Genomic DNA, 15,287 nt, shown 5'->3' with positions numbered 1-15,287 from the left:
CCCACAAAAAACCTAAGGCTTTATACAGTCATTCAGTTTTTTAGACATTTTTTAAATGGTATTTATTTTTTTTAATAAAGATTTTATTTATTCATGAGAGACACAAAGAGAGGCAGAGACATAGGCAGAGGGAGAAGCAGGCTCTCCACAGGAAGCCCAATGTGGGACTTGATCCCAAGATTCCTAGGATCACAACCTGAGCTGAAGGTAGATGCTCAACCACTGAGCCACCCAGGCATCCCTGAAAGTAGTATTTGATAATAGTCTTACATGTGTTCTTTTTTTTTTTAATTTTTTTATTTTTTAAAGATTTTATTGATTTATTCATGATAGAGAGAGAGAGAGGCAGAGACACAGACACAGGCAGAGGGAGAAGCAGGCTCCATGCAGGGAGCCCAACGCAGGACTCGATCCCGGGACTTGATCCCGGGACTCCAGGATCACGCCCCGGGCCAAAGGCATGTGCCAAACCTCTGAGCTACCCAGGGATCCCCCCTTACATGTGTTCTTAATGGGACATACTCTGAGGGCAAAAAAGAACAAGTAAACAAATAAATAAAATGTCTTGAATTTATTCTAATAGTACTATTGGCAATGCAATTTTAAAAGTCTTTTATACTGACTATAAACTGAATAATATATTTATATTAGAACTCTAGGAGAAAAGAAATAAAAATGTAAAATAAAAGGTTTTGTGGGGGGAAGCTCTCTGATGTTAAATTTGAATCAGAGTTGTTTATACATGTATTTCTTAGAAGTGTACATATAATTTCTCCCAATGCAGGGTGCCCGTATCTTGATATCTAGATCCCTTTCTCCATGAAAGAAAGCATTTCATTTCTTGGAGAAATGGTTATTTTGGGGTCTCAGGCCCAGAAAATACAGAAGTACAAAAGTGAGCCTAGAACACCTTGCAAGAAAGCAAGGAAGTACCCCAAAACTCATAGGATTAGGTCAAAACCTCACAGAATCAATTTTGACTCCTCTGGCCAAATGTGAGTTAAGTTGGGCTGAACTGAATAATGACTGATAGATGATCAAAAAATTTATTGCATTTTTAAAGTTCCTAAGTCTAGAGTGACTTAGAATCAAGGGTCAGGTCCCCGTGCCCCTTGAAAAAGCCATAAAAGAAACTTTGAGGATACTTTGGAAATTTTGAATATGAACTGAGTATTAGATGCTATTGTATTATTGTTAACTTTATTAAGTGTGAAATTTATTTAGGTTACTTAGAAGAATGACTCGCTCAGGTATTTAGGGATGAAGTGCCATATACCTGTAATTTATCTTTAAATGGTTCAGCCAAAAACATTGTATGGAATTTCATAAAATTCATGTGGATGTGTGGATGAATATAGATGTATACATATGTGTATATATGTGCTTTTATGTATATATACACACAGTAGTCACCTCTTATCCACGTTGGGGGAGGGTATGTTCCAGGACCCCCAGTGGAGGCTTGAAACAGCAAATAGTACCATACCCTATGTATGCTGTTTTTTCCTATACATAACATATGTATGATAATTTAATTTATAAATTAGGCACAGTAAGAGAGTAACAATAATATATAATAAAATCAGGGCAGCCTGGGTGGCTCAGTGATTTAGCACTGCCTTCAGCCCAGGGCGTGATCCTGGAGACCCAGGATTGATTCCCACCTTGGGCTCCCTGTGTGGAGCCTGCTTCTCCCTCTGCCTGTGTCTCTGCCTCTCTCTCAATCTCTCTCTCTCTCTCTCTCTCTCTCTGTCTTTCATGAGTAAATAAATAAAATATCTTTAAAAAATAAAAATAAAATCAAATTATAACAATACACTGTAATAGGGGCACTTGAGTGGCTCAGTTGGGTAAGCAACTCTCTGTCTTTCATGAATAAATAAATAAAATATTTTTAAAAAATAAAAATAAAATCAAATTATAACAATACACTGTAATGGGGCACTTGAGTGGCTCAGTTGGCTAAGCATCTGACTCTTGGTTTTGGCTAAGGTCATGATATCAATGTCACGAGATTGAGCCCCATGTCGGGCTCTGTGCTCAGCTCAGTGTGGAATCTGCTTGATACTCTTCTCCCTCTCCCTCTGCTGTACCCCGTTGTACTCACACATTCTCTCTCTCTCAAATAAATAAAATCTTATAAGAAACCCAAACATTATACCATAATAAAAGTTATCTGACTGTGGTCTCCTTCGGAGTATCTTCTTGTACTGTACTTACCCTTCTTGTGAGGACATGAGATGATAAAATACCTATGTGATGAGATGAAGCGAGATGAATGATGTGGCATTGTGACATAGTGTTAGGCTTCTATTGACCTTCTGACTATACCTCAGAAGAGGGTCATGTGCATGTTGACTAAAGTTGCGGGTAAATGAAACCAAAGACTGTAAACTGCAGATAAGGGGAGATTATGTATGTATGTATATATACATGCATATGTATAGCTATGTATATATGTTTAAATGTGTGTACATAAATGTATACATATATAAATGTGTGTACATATATATACATGTATAAATGTGTATCTGTACATGTATTTATAGTGTATGGATGTATATACAGACCTACACATGTGTATACATGTATAAATGTATGTGTGTGTATAGATGAAGAGAAGGAATTAAAATGTGCAGATGTTAAGATGCTAAGAGTCACTGTTGGGGATATATGTGTTCATTGTAGTAATCTTTCAACTTAGTTTCAAATTTTTCAAAATAAAAATATGGAGAAATGTATTCATAAACTAGCTAGAATAGTTTTAGGTGGTATTTTGTATGTATGTGGGGACCATTGTGGGGGGAAGCAGCAGGTAGATAATTGAGAAGATCTCTAGGAGCTAGCAGTAGTTTAACAAGCTTAGAAGTAATATGAAAGGTTACAAAAGCATATGTGATTGTCAGAAACAAAAGGCTAAGAAAGCTGGATGGGTCAAGGTCTAGCAGGAAGATGTGGGCAGTGGAGGCTGAAGCAGTCACAGGAGCTCTTTGAAGGCCAGGAAGGAAAGCATGAGAATAAATTACTTTAACTTCCCCACATGCAGGAGAGGGTCCAATGGGCCTTACCCTCTGATGTGGTGACAGCAGCTTTTTCCATTTTTTGGCCCTACTTGGCTTTCTCGTATAAAAGTCTCCAGTGGTAGGTAGTCTTAAAATGGTCTTAAACTCAGAGTTAATTGGATTCATCTGCATCACAGCCCCTGATAATATCCTCTTTATCTGAGTGTTCATGTTGACTATTTATCTTAGAAAGAACTTAGTTATTGCAGAAACAGCCCGGAACATTCCATATCACTTTTATTGCACAGTGGATAATAGAACAAAATTTTTTTTTAAGAATACTTACACTAAACAACCTGGGTGGCCTGGGATAGATATACTCAAATGTAAGTAAGAAAAAGGAGACAGTTAATACAACTTCTTTCCAGAAGTCAAAATAAGCCCCAGAGTTTTGCCTCATAAAAACTAGTTTGATATGGTCACATTTAGCCGTTTTATTAATACAGTGTCAGCAGCTGAAAAAAAAAAAACTATGCAATAGAGGCCTCAATGCTCCAAGAACCCATTAGGTGGCAGTGAGAACACAGGCATCTTTTGATGTCTGATTATCCCCTACCACCACCACCACAGCCCGCCTCTTCCAATAATGGAGACTTAGGAAAGTAACATTGTCAAGCAGCTTTTCAGGGCAGGAGATGGGGAAAAACAACCAGGAAAAAAAAAATGGCTTATAGTATCAGATGAAGAACTGCTAGTCCTGTGGACTCAGCTCCTGTTCTTGGTTTTAATATATATGTTTTTATTTGCTCTTGCTATGTCTCTTTCTGTAAAACATCTTTATATCCAAAGTCCTTTAGATCACTTATGTGCTGTTTACATCTCTGTGTTGTCAGCTTTAGAACATAAGCTAGAATGTAAGTGCGGAGTATGGCACATTTTGGTCAAGACCCAGTATATTTAATATAGACTTTTTAAATTTTTTATTTTTTTTTAATTTTTATTTATTCATGGTGGACAGAGAGAGACAGAGAGAGAGAGAGAGAGGCAGAGACACAGGCAGAGGGAGAAGCAGGCTCCATGCCAGCAGCCCAACATGGGACTCGATCCCAGGACCCCAGGATCACACCCTGGGCCAAAGGCAGGTGCTGAACTGCTGAGCCACCCAAGGATCCCCAATATGGACTTTTATAGTGACACTCTTCATTCCCTGTAATTCATGCTCATGAAAGGCTTTTTTTTTTTTTTTTAAGATTTTATTTATTTGAGAAAGAAAGCACAAACAGGGGGAAGGAGCAAAGGGAGAGGGAGAAGCATACTCTCCACTGAGCAGGGAGACTGATGTAGTAGGGTTTGATCCCAGGATCTCGGGATCATGACCTGACCAAAGGCAGACACCCAACCAACTGAGCCACCCAGGTGCCCCTCATGAAAGGCTTTTTGTGGTCCTGATTGGTGCCATAGGTTGGGGTTCCTGGGAAAAGGATTCATGTTTCTACAAAGTAGTTTATTGGGTAGTGGCCTTGGGAACATCACCTGTGAGAGTGACAGGAGCAGCGCTGGGCAGAGAGAGGAAGAAGCAGTTGCTGCATAGCTTCAGCCATTCCTAGAAGAGCTTTGGAGGTAGATGGCCCTTCAAAGATCCTCTACTCCTTAAGTGAAGGGGGCCACGACTTTATACCCACCCAACCCCAGATGATCAGCCAATAGATGTGGGCTGCCCCTGTGAAAGGAGCTGAAAATAATTCAGCTGAAAACTGTCAGCCACCAACACTCCTTAGTTCTGGGTGAATGAGCATCTGAGTTCTGAAAGGGGAATCTGGGCAGTGTACCACATCATCCACAGTATTGAAGAAGGCATACTTTTTATGGGTCACCCCTTCAACTGCCTCTGTTCCAGAAGCTACCTGTATTAGAAACTGTGAAACGGGGGCCAAGCACCAGAGTCCATGTGAGCACTGGTGCGGAGGGGTATAGTACTGGATCGCATGTAGGAGCTGCAGCAGCTCCAGGTGCAGGAGACAGTAGATAGATTCCATTGTGAAGAGTCTGGAGAGAGAGAACATCCGGAAGATGCTGGGCCTCATGTTCTGGTGCAGTGCCAGCTGTTGTGAGGACAACCAGACGTCCATGCAGCAGGTGCACTAGTGCATTGAGCACTGCCATGCGCCTCTGGCTCAAGCCCAGTTGGAGAAGTTCCAGGTCTGCCTGGCCTGGTGCACCATGCATTGTAATGACAAAGCCAAAGATTCAATAGATGCAGGAAGTAAAGAGCTTCAGGTGAAGTGGCAGCTGGAGACTTCTGTGACCAAATATGTGGATGACCACATGTACCTCATCCCGACCGTGACCAAGAAGACGAAAGAGTCTCTCTAGTCCATTGGGAAATAGAAGTCTTTGCAATGGGCCATCGGGGCTGACAGCAGGAATCTATTTAAAAAGAGAATTGGAAGTTTTGTTCTTTAAAGTGAAATTTATGAAGAAATTAAGGGTAGTATCAAGTTTGAGACATGTGTCACTTCCCTCTGGACACTGGTTCCTTTGTTTCAACCCTAAAAAGTGAAATAGAGAAAACTGGTGCTAAAATTTGGGTGAGAGCACAGGAGAGTTTTTGATATCCTAGGTTTCATATGCTTGTCCTAGCACTAGGGATCTCCCGTATGCTAAGCCAGAGCCCTCCAGGGCACCACATTCTTCCTAGTACGCAGGTGCAGGTGCCGACAGGCTGGCAGGTTCCTCTAACCTGCCTGTGATCGGGTGGAGTGTGAGCAGAGATGATTCTGTTTGTTGCCAACCTCCTGTTTACCAGAAGATCACCAAATCATTTTCTATAAGCTAAAAACACTAATTTACAAGAGGGAAAAAGGGTTTCTGGCTCTTTGTTTTGCTTGGTTTTGATTTATATACAAGGCCATGAAGTTGATTTAAGATGTGGACCTGAGAGAGGTAGTTTGGATAAGAACTTTGAACACTTCCTTTTTTGTTTTGTGTTTTGTTTTGTGTTTCCGGCCATCAAGATGTGGATATGCATTTCTTTAAATACACATTACATCTTTCAGCTAGGAGACTCTGGAGGAAAGAAAAAAATAACATGAGAGGTGATGTTACACTGGGTATGGGAAGCAGACGTTCCCTCTCAGACCTTCCCTCTCATTGGCTGCCCTGATGGGCCCTGAGGGTATCTGCACCAGAGCCACAGAGCAGTCTTGCAGTAGTAGCACTCTCCTTGCAGGGAAAGAGGGTTTTGATTGCACTCTATACCAGTGTCCAGGGATAAAGATGGAAGGAGGAACTTCTTCTTAATTAAGGGAGTTACTAAGTACTGGATTTAGAAAAAACATGGTTTTTATAGAACAGATTGGAATGAAAGCCTAAAATCAGGATTGCTTATTTAGCCCCCTGAAAGAGACTAATCCCTTTGCAATAGGAAGATCAAAGGAGAAAAAATAAGCAACTCAGGTGAGCTGTGATTCCTTTAAAGCAAAAGAGGGACACCCCACACACACACACCAAACACACACCCATTACCAAATACCACTGTTGCCTGGGGCCTTGGCAGCAAGCAATGTTCCTGCCCCAGCTCTAGCACCTTATAATTATGATAAGGACCTTATTGTCTTTTTACCAGCTTGTTACTTGAAGTGATAATATAGCCTATGGTTGGTGTTTCACGGCTGTGATATATTTTCCTAGTGGTTCAGTTTTAAAAAATAAATAAGGCTTAGTTTTTCCTCAAAAAAAAAAAAAAAAAAAAAACCCACCATGAAACAATGTCACCTTCTCATTTTGTTTCTCTCATATTAAAAGCTAATGGAAAAAAATGCCTTGGCACTTCCTGCAGATGATATCATGTTTGTTTTAAATTGATACCTGATTGTGCATGTGTGGGGAGAGAGAGATATTAATATGTAGATGCTATTACATATTTTATGCTGTAGGAGAGCTTGCTTATACATAAGCATCTCAGATACACAAATTATAAGCATTTCTTCTGTTGAATTTCCCAAAAATTGTTGACACAATTGGTGATTATCAAAAGCCATTAAACATGACTTTTATAAACAGAAAAGCCACTAGGGTAAATTTTTTTTTAAAAATGGAATAATTTATTTTTTCTCTGAAAATAGACTCTTCATAGGTAGAAATTGATGGACTATTATAAAGAAGTTTTAAATTTTTTTAAATTTTAAATTTTTGCCTGATTTCATCTTTTGAATTCTGGGACACTGATGCTCTTAATAATTTATTTCCAATTTCAGCCAAAAAAATTACTTTCTCCTTCTTCAAGAATTCTCCAAGAATTACTTGACTAATTCTACCCCCTAGATGTGTTTTGGATGTATGCCCTCCTCTCCGTTCTACTGCTGCAGACCAAGATGCCATCATTGTCTTTTCAGTAGCATAAGAAAGGGGGCTCCTTCCCTAAGATTCATCTTCCACACTTGCCTGCCACATTGATCTTATGGAAACACCAATCTGTGCTTGCCCATACCTACCTCTAAAATCCCAACTTGTTAGCCCACCATATAAGGCCATTGGTGATTTGGTCACAGCTTGCTTCTCATCCTGACCACACACCCCATGTACAAACCTGCCATGCCTTTTAGTGCCATACTGCTTTGCTGCTAGGGTCTGTTCTATGTCACATGCTTTTCCTCAGTTCCCTGCCTGGGAGTATATCTTAAAAGACCCAGTTCTTTAAGGGCATTGGTGACTGCTCACCAGATTTAACTTCAGAGCTTCCTACCTCCCTCTTCTGCTTCCTTCATACTTTCACATCTAGTGAGAGCACCCTAGACTATTAGTGTTTAGAACAGAACTCCTCAAGGCATCATATCTGAGGGGCCAGGTGTGCCTGGCACTAGTAGAATTCCATCTCCTTGAGAACATGGAGGAGGCAAACTTTCAATAGCAACGAATATTCTATTTGATTTTGGAGAATATTCTAAGGATTTCTTGTAATTAGTGTTAGGATATTTCTCTGACACGGGCACAACATACTGGTTTTTTCATAAGGCAATTACTATGTGATATAAGGAGTTAATATTTTTGAAGCATTTTCTGGGTGGAGAGAACTGTTTATTGATCCTAATTAACGGTGTGTCTCTCCAGGCAGTTGAAGGTGATTTCTACCTTTGGTGTCTGTGTTATTTTAAGATTTTATTTATTTATTCATGAGAGACACAGAGAGGCAGAGACATGGGCAGAGGGAGAAGCAGACTCCCCAAGGGGAGCCCGATGTAGGACTCGATCCTGGGAATCCGGGACCTGAGCCAAAGGCAGACACTTAACCACTGAGCCACCCAGGTGTCCCTCTACCTTTGTGTTTGCTGATAAGGATATAGATAGGAAAAACAGGACTGTAATAGCTTCATCATGAGCAATTTAGTGAATGTACCTCTGGTTTATTTTTCTTCAGTGTTACTCATTAGCTGCCTAATTTGATGTTTCTCCACAAGCAGAGGGAATTAGAACCAGTTAACCTGAGAGTTAATGGAAGAACAAAACTAATGTAACAAACAAAAAAGAAACTATAATTTGTAGGCATATGTGCCATTTGTCTTGTGATTTATGAAGAGAAAATTATTGAACATGGAGCCCATATTTATTGATTCTCTTTTGCTATGACTTGTAAAGTGCCCTGGGTTAAGTCACTTGATCTTTTTCTGTCCCAACTGAAAAAAAGAAAAATGAGGATAACATATTTCCCCATAGCCCATAGCCTCATAAGACAAAAAAGTAAATGTGAATATAATAACTGTATCTAACAGTTTGTGAACCCAGATTAAATGGTCTTGGGTCTTTTTTGGTTTTAACTGAATTTCTGTTCGGTCTGATTTGGCTTTTCCTTTGCGTTATTCTCAGACCTCTATTTTATGATCAAAAGAAGACATGTCAACATGCTTTGGCAGGTGGAAGAGTACTCTGGATCTGGGAACTATAGTTCTAGCATGCATTCTGCCTCTCACTAGCTGGGAGACCTGCAGCAGAGAGACCTTAACTTGGGACGGCCTCTCTTGCCTTATCTGTTTCCTTGCAGCCCTGAGACTTTGTGATTCTTAGGTTTACAGAAGTCAAGAAAGTTGACATATGGTCTTCCCTGATTAATCCAGTCCATAGACAATTAACTCGATCCTATCTCCATCTCTCCTTCCTCTGAGTTCTAAGGAAGTACAATAGGGTTACACAGTCTAACCTGTATTAGTCCTCTCATGGTAAGCTTTAGTAAAGCAAGGTTCTGTGTATGAAATCCTACCTCATCCTCTCCCCCTGCCCCACCCCAGCCAACTCCTAGATCTAGGCATTTGTTGTGGACTCAATATATGTCAGCTGTAGGAGGAACCTCAGGGATTCATTCCACAGTTTATCTCTTCAAAGTTGACTTCTCCTTTTACTTTACAGAGAAAAGAAAGGTCACTTGGCAATAATTCCTTTGATAACTTCCCCCTGCAGCACACACACCTAAAAACTAAATTGATTCATTTTGAAAAGATTGAAAAAATATAACTGTTAAAATATAAATCATGTATTCAACCAAAAGCATCATTTAAAAAATTAAAGACACAAGAAGCACAAGAAGATACTTGCACTAAAGAAATCAGTAACCAGAATTCAAAAAACAAAAAACACCCTATATATATCATTAAGAAAACAGCCTAATGGAAAAAAAAAAAAATAAGGAGAAGGAAAAGGAAAGGATATGAACAAATAATTTACAAAAGGAAGAACCCCAAATGGCCAATAAACATATGAGAAATACTCAGACTTATGCATAATCAGGGATATGGCAACAAAAACTATAACCCAGGAAATGGAAAAATTTTAAAGTCTGAAAAAAAACCTCCAGGAAATGGTAATACTCATGCATGGATGATGGCAGTACATGTTACTATATCCATGTGGAGAGCAAGTTGGCAACATCTAGTAAGTGGAAGGTGGGCACCCCTCACAAACCAGCAATTCCACTCCAAGAGAAACTCTAGATATGTAATAAGGAGACACATAAAATTTATTGCAGCTTTGTTTTTTCTTTTTAATTTTTAATTTTTTTTTTGTAGCTTTGGTTTTAAAAACAAAAATCTTAAAAACAATAAACCTGTATGTTCACCAACCGAGAAATGGAGGGAAAAAAATGTGGGACATTTTAGTCAGTGGATGAATAAATATTCATGAAATTAATGAAAGCAAACTAGAGATACATGTATCAATGTGGATAACTCTCAATATGGGTAAATATTCAGCAAAAATAAATTATGTATAGTATTATGTATAGTAGGAGACCACTGATACAAATTTTAAAGTCATTTAAGGGATCCCTGGGTGGCGCAGCGGTTTAGCGCCTGCCTTTGTCCCAGGGCGTGATCCTGGAGACCCGAGATCGAATCCTACGTCGGGCTCCCGGTGCATAGAGCCTGCTTCTCCCTCTGCCTGTGTCTCTGCCTCTCTCTCTCTCTCTGTGTGTGACTATCATAAATAAATAAATAAATTTAAAAAAAAAGTCATGCAAAAATACATTGTGTATGGGAACACATGTAGAGTAAAAGTATAAGACCATGCATGCGAGTGAAAACAACTAAATTCAGGATGGTGATTGTATCGGGAAGAAGGGGCATTAGGACCAGAGAGTAGTATGCAAGAGGCTTTCCACTATCTGTGATATTTAATATATAAAGTTTAATATGTATATTTATTTAAAATATTTAAGTTCACACAAGGCCTTCTTTGTAAACCTTGGGAAAATGTACACAACACCTCAGAGGCATGACTTGGATACTACTACATTAAGAAAATGGACAGCCCGGGGGGCTCAGTGGTTTGGTGCCTGCCTTTGGCCTGGGGCGTGATCCTGGGGATCTGGGATCGAGTCCCACATTGGGGTTCCCTGCATGGAGCCTGCTTCTCACTCTGCCTGTGTTTCTGCCTCTGTGTTTGTGTGTGTGTCTCAAGAATAAATAAATTAAATCTTTAAAAAAAAAAGGAAAAAGAAAATGTGCCAACACAGCTCCATGTCAGGGTTTATAACTGGGAGAGCAGAATGTCCCCCTCAGTCAGATATCTTCAGATTGGACATAACCTATACAATCATATGTACCAGCCTGACTCTCTACATCACACAAACCCATCTTCTCCTCCTTCCTTGTATCTCAGAGTCAAAGGGTGAGATCTTCCTTCTGCCTAAGGCTAACCCTTCCAGCTGTCATTAACCCCTCATTCCTACAGGTTTAGCTTTTTCCCTACTTGGCATTTCTCCCAGCCTTTGACCTTATGTTTCTATTTGCTGCTACTCCATCTCACTGTGATCTGATTTTCTCTTCTCCCACATCACTGAAATAGCTGTCATCCATAAAGTCATCAAGGCCCTCTAACTCTCAAAGACAGAAGCCACTCTGCAGTTCTTGCCTCATTTGAGCTCTACAATATTTGGCATGTTCCTTGGAAACTCCTCTTTTGGTGTCTGGGATGTTATTTTCTCTTGAATTTCCTTCCCTTGCCTGCTGATCTCTTTTATAGGTTCTTGTTCTACCACCCTGCTTGTGAATGCTAGTGTTCCTTCCTCATGTTTCTTCTCATTCTCTAGTCAAGTAGCTTCAACATTTATTTAACAGATATTTATTGAACACCTACCTACTCCATGCTAGGCTCTTTTCTCAGTGCTAGGGATTCAGCAGTGATAAGGCCTTACCCTCATGGAGCTTACATTCCAGTGAAGGGAAATTGATAGCAACAGTTTGAAAATAGATCTATAGTATTTACATGGTGATAAGTTCCATGGAGAAAGATAAAGGAAAGTATGCACTATACATAGTGCAAAAGGAAGGGACAGGCCATATTCATTGTATAGCAAAAGGTTAGGAAAGCCTCATTTAAAAGTTGACTTTGGTTGACACCTGAAGAGACTAAGAATTGTGAACCATGTGGATATTTGGTGGAAGACCATTCCATGCAGAGAGAATAGCAAATGCAAAAACTCTGGAGTGAGAGTGTTCCAGTTTGGGACATGTTGAGTTTGAAAGGCCTATTATACATTTAAGTGGAAATGCCAAGAAAATTATTTTTTTTAATTTTTTTAATTTTTATTTATTTATGATAGTCACAGAGAGAGAGAGAAAGGCAGAGACATAGGCAGAGGGAGAAGCAGGCTCCATGCACCGGGAGCCGGACATGGGATTCGATCCCGGGTCTCCAGGATCGTGCCCTGGGCCAAAGGCAGGCGCCAAACCACTGCGCCACCCAGGGATCCCAATTATTATTATTATTATAATTAAAATTATGATCCTCTAGATAGATTATATATATAAATATATATAATCTATCTATCTATCTATCTATATATATATATATATCTCCTCTAGAATATAAACTCCAGTAGAACAAGAGCCTATAAAATAGACCAAGGAAGAAGAAATCCAAGAGAGAATAATGTCATGGAAGCCACAAGAGGAGTTCTCATAAGGAAGTGTCAACTATTGCAAAGATTGGGGTAAGGACTGCAGCGTGGCTCTCTGTCTTTAAGACTTAGAGGCCCTTAGTGACTTTATGGATGATAGTCTTTTCGTATATACATATGATATTTATATGTATCATATATATAAAATAAAGTAGATTTGGGAAGGAACAGTTTGCTAGAAGTGGAAGAGAGAATCAAGAGTAGTTTCATTTAGACTAGGTCAAGTGATAGTGTCTATTAGAGATCAACATGGAGATATATAGTAGGTACTTGAATTTATTCAAGAAATACTTATTGGGTACCTAGAATTCCATGTCTTTTTTTTTTTTAAGATTTTATATATTAGAGAGAGAGAGAGAGCATGACCAGGGGTGGGAGAGGAGAAGTAGGCTCCCTGATGGGGAGGGAGACTGACTTGGGGCTTAATCCAGGACCCTGAGACCATGACCTGAGTCGAAGGCAGATGCCCAAACAACTGAGCCACCCAGGCAACCCTCCATGTCTGTTAATAGCAGAGTAGTTTATATGGGATTAACCCTTTTGCAAATAATAATTATAAATTCTGGGGGGAAAATTACCTAAAGGCAGTAAAGAGAAACCAAACTAGAAACTAGAGAAGAGTTAATACTTAGAAGAAGAAAATGGCACTACATGAATTTCCTGCCCTTGTTTTGTTTTGTTTTTAAATGGCTTTCTGCCTAAGGGCAAGCACCAGTCAGTGTCATACTGGGGAAGTTAGAATGTGGTTGGAAATCCACAGTTTTGATTAATTTATTTGAGGAATTAGCAGAGTTTGAGGCTGTCACAGTAACTGGAAAATGGCAGTGGTGGTGGGGTATCTTAGTAAGGAGAGAATTGCAGAGAAGAGCGTCATTAAGTTTTCCCAATCTCTGGCTGATCTCTGAATTACACACATGTGAGGCAGACTTCAATCAGTCCAGCCAATGATAAAAGAATAATGGAAATTTCAAGCCTTCCCCTCAACAGAGGAGAAAAATTTAGTAACCAACTTAACTCTTTAGTAAAAAAAAAAATTCGAAGCTTAGCATAGCAAAAGCCATAGTCTCTACAATGTACCATTTACAATGTGCAAGCACAGTCCAAAACTACTAGACAATCAAAAAAAGCAGGAAAATGTGACCCATAATCAAGAGAAAAGACAGATAGATAGAGACTGATAGAGACTGATCCTAAGATAATGCAGAAATCAGAATTAGGACATAATTATTTTATGTTAGTTATTATAACTGTTCAATGACACAAACAAAAATATGTTCATAATGAATAAACAGGAAACTGCCAGCAGAGGGAAAGAAACTGTAAAAAGAAAATAAACGGAAATTCCAGAAGTGAAAAATTCAATATCTGGAATAAAAAAATCACTTAATAAGCTTAATAGATAATTGGATATATTGGATGAAAGAGTGAGCCTGAAGATAGATCAATAGAAATGATCAAAACTGAAGATGAGAAAAAAATTGAAGAAAAATTAAGAGCACCTCAATGACTTGAGTCAACATCAAAAGTTCTAACATAGTTGTAACTGTAATCTCCAAAGAAGATGAGAGAGAAAATAGTTCAGAAAAAAAAATTTTTTTAGAAAATAGTGGCTAAGATTTTTCTAAGTTTGGCAAAAGACTTGAAATTACAGATTTAAGATGCTTAGTAAACCCCAGACAGGATAAGTAAATTAAAAATAAAACAAAATAAACCTAGACATATTATATTCAAACTGCTAAGGATGAAAGGTCCTTAAAAATATTTAGGGAGCACCTACTGTGTGCCAGGCAGTTTTGAGCAGTGGAATAAATGCACAAAACAGTTGTAGTTCCTCTACTCACAGCCAATACAAATGTCATTCTCTACAATACATTTTTTACTGAGAAAGCATCTTTTTAAGTATCAGCTGATCATGGGGGACCTGGGTGGCTCAGTCAGTTGAGTGTCCAACCCTTGGTTTCAGCTCAGGTCATGATCTCATGGGTGGTGGGATCAAGCCCCATGTCAGGCTCTATGTTCAGTAGGGAGTCTCTCCCTCTGCCCTTCATCTCACTCATGTTCTCAGTCTCTTTCTCTCTCTTTCTCTAAGATAAATGAATAAATCTTTAAAAATAAATAAATAAATATTAACTGATCATTACCTGGATTACCCGTAGATCACACATGTATTTAAAATGGAATTTATCTTTTCTCCAGAGTTACTCCTTTCCTCATATTTCCTTTTTCTTTTTTTTTAACATTTTTAAAATTTTTATTTATTTATGATAGTCACAGAGAGAGAGAGAGAGGCAGAGACATAGGCAGAAGGAGAAGCAGGCTCCATGCACCGAGAGCCCGATGTGGGATTCGATCCCAGGTCTCCAGGATCGCGCCCTGGGCCAAAGGCAGGCGCTAAACCGCTGTGCCACCCAGGGATCCCTTTCTTTTTCAAGAAGTAATGCCACCTGCCACATTCTCCTGTAAGAGGGAAGACTGGAGTCCTGCTAGACCCATCCTTTCTTTTCTTCTCTACCTCAGTGAGACATCAATTCCAGCTATTACACCATTACATAGCTCAAACCTCTCTCCCATCACAGCTGCTTAGTTCAATCTTTTATCATTTATGGCCTAGAAGCCTCCTAAGGTGTCATCCTGCTCTTTCTTCTTTTAGCTGCCAGAGTCATTATTTTAAGTCTCAATTCTTATCATGTCTCTTTCCAGTATACAATCTTCTAGTGGTTTTCCATCCTTTTGGAAGTAAACTTTCTTCTCCTTGGCAAGACCTACAAGGTCCTTTAAGATCTGGGTCCTGCTGAAATCTCCAGACCTAGTCATATCAAATCATTTGCAGTTCTCTGAAT

At 39.3% G+C, this 15,287-nt stretch overlaps 1 long non-coding RNA gene and 1 pseudogene across 1 annotated transcript in view; both read left to right on the top strand.

Moving 5' to 3' along the window:
* LOC140620885 (uncharacterized) overlaps positions 1–15,287 on the top strand; it is a 39,800-nt gene that overhangs the window by 3,872 nt on the left and 20,641 nt on the right. The window lies entirely within an intron of this gene.
* LOC140620884 (protein FAM136A pseudogene) lies at positions 4,988–5,390 on the top strand (annotated as a pseudogene).

Source organism: Canis lupus, chromosome 29 (genome assembly GCF_048164855.1).
Source record: "Canis lupus baileyi chromosome 29, mCanLup2.hap1, whole genome shotgun sequence".
NCBI classification, from domain to species: domain Eukaryota; kingdom Metazoa; phylum Chordata; class Mammalia; order Carnivora; family Canidae; genus Canis; species Canis lupus.
The sequence above is the reverse complement of the archived record's forward strand: the minus strand, read 5'-3'. Positions and strand labels throughout refer to the sequence as shown.